The following is a 2,032-nucleotide window of genomic DNA, read 5'->3' on the forward strand; positions in this document are numbered from 1 at the left end:
GTAAAGCCACATAGTCAGAAGATGACTCTCGAGTATATCATCGATTTTGCTGAGAAGATGGTGCCAGCTCTTACCAATTCTGTTTGCTTAGCTCAACCAAAAGCGGAAGACAGTCAGTCGACTCTACCCAGGCAAATACGGAATGCTTGCAACGTTAAGGAGCAAATGCAAAAATAGTTAGATATTAGATTTAATTTTTAGAAATAGTTTTGTTTTATTTCTGCTTAGTAAAAGGGCGGTCATTTAAACCGTATCCTGAATCTGGGTAATTAAGTTATTTAGTTAGTAGTATTTAAACCCTTCTCATGCATTTAGAGAAGGGTCCATAAATTTATCAAAAACTTGTCCTCAGAACATGCACTTTTGCACCCTCAGAGGAGGTTTTGGTGAATGAATGGAACAGGATTTGTTGATGTTTGAATTTGATGTCTGCTACTGATGTTGCACTTCTGTACTCTTAGTGGATGTTAGAGCAAGGAGAGATAAATCATTGTCGCTTGAAGCTTATGAGTAGGACTAGTCATAAATGGTACTTTTATCTCTTGACCATTTCTGCTTATATGTTAAAGTGATATACACTTTTTAGTTGTTTATGTATTATTGCATGAATGCCTGAGTTATCATTTGGCACTTTTGTACGGTGATAGCTATTTATTTTTGCTTAATGTATGAATAGCTCATTATGCGATATGTTTTTCACAACTGTTTCGTCTAACTTTTTATGCGAAGTGGTTCATCTTTATTGATTTCCTTTCTAATAATAGCTGAATGATCTTTATTACCAGTTGTTATTTGAAATCTTTTTAGATTGCATAACAGAAGAATTACATCCCGGGTTAGTATAGACTTAGATGTTGCTGCTTATTAGATTACAATAGCATAGCATTAGATTACAATTAGAATTAGATTATCTTAATTAGGAACTGTTAGACCAGGAACATCAAATTCTACACACACACACTCATAGATTGGGAAACTGGTCCCATATCCCCAGTCGGACCCGCTATACCAAACGGATAAGGAGCTGCCAACCAAGGTCCGGACCGAACGGGTATCCCCCTTGTTGTAGACCTGATTTTCGGGGCTTCAACATATTTGGTGCTAGAAGGAGGGCCTGAAACATGTTGTCTGTTGGGGTTTGTTTTCAATTGTAACATTTGAATTAGGATGGCCTCTCTTAAAATTCCAATTTGGAGTTGTATCCATGTTCGTTCCTCTTCCAACACTCCACCCAAAGTGGTAAGACTCTTGTCTCAGGTAAAATTCAATGGTAAGAGAAATCCTTCTGCTTTTAATCATGCCCTTCAATTTATTCAAAATGTTCCAAATTCAAATTTTCAAGGAATTGATTAAGGCATTTTATGCAGAATTTTTACTCTCACATTTGTAGCGGAAGCTAGAAACTGGTGTAGAACCCTTCTGGTTGCCTCAATTCACAGCTGGGATCAATTTGTCACGGTTTTCGTTTGTAAATTTGATTGCTATGATTATGATCAGGTATATGATGAAATTGAATATCTACGGAAAGAAGATGAGTCTGTTAGAGATTTTAATATTCGATTTCATCTTAATTGTTTGAAATATGATGTTGAAAATGAACCCATAAGTGAAGAATCACTAGATTGTGTTGATCATAATTATTCTTTGCCTCCTATTCCCGATCCAGTGGAAATTAGTCCAAGCTTTGTTCAATTTCCTTCTAATATAAATGAGAAATCCAATTTGGATGTGCAAATAAATTATGATGAAGAAGTTTCTGAAAGCTTGGAGGATATGTCTGATCCAATACAAGAAGACAAAAGCGGCAATTTTGGGAAAAAGGCCGCCTTGGAATCGGAAAGCAACTTTGAGGCAAATTCAGAAAATATGATCACAACTCAACAAATGCAAATGCCAAGGTTAGAACAGCAAAGTAATCTTCTTCCAAAAAACATGAGCACACAAAGGTATGATCTAAAACCTGAAATCTACGATGAACGTAATGCACAAGAGTTCTCACAAAGAGATATTTTTAAATGCATTATTTCAGAGT

This window comes from Pinus tabuliformis, chromosome 6, assembly GCF_031772625.1.
Source record: "Pinus tabuliformis cultivar Carrire ecotype Pingquan chromosome 6, CPIR1, whole genome shotgun sequence".
In the NCBI taxonomy this organism is placed as follows: Eukaryota; Viridiplantae; Streptophyta; class Pinopsida; order Pinales; family Pinaceae; genus Pinus; species Pinus tabuliformis.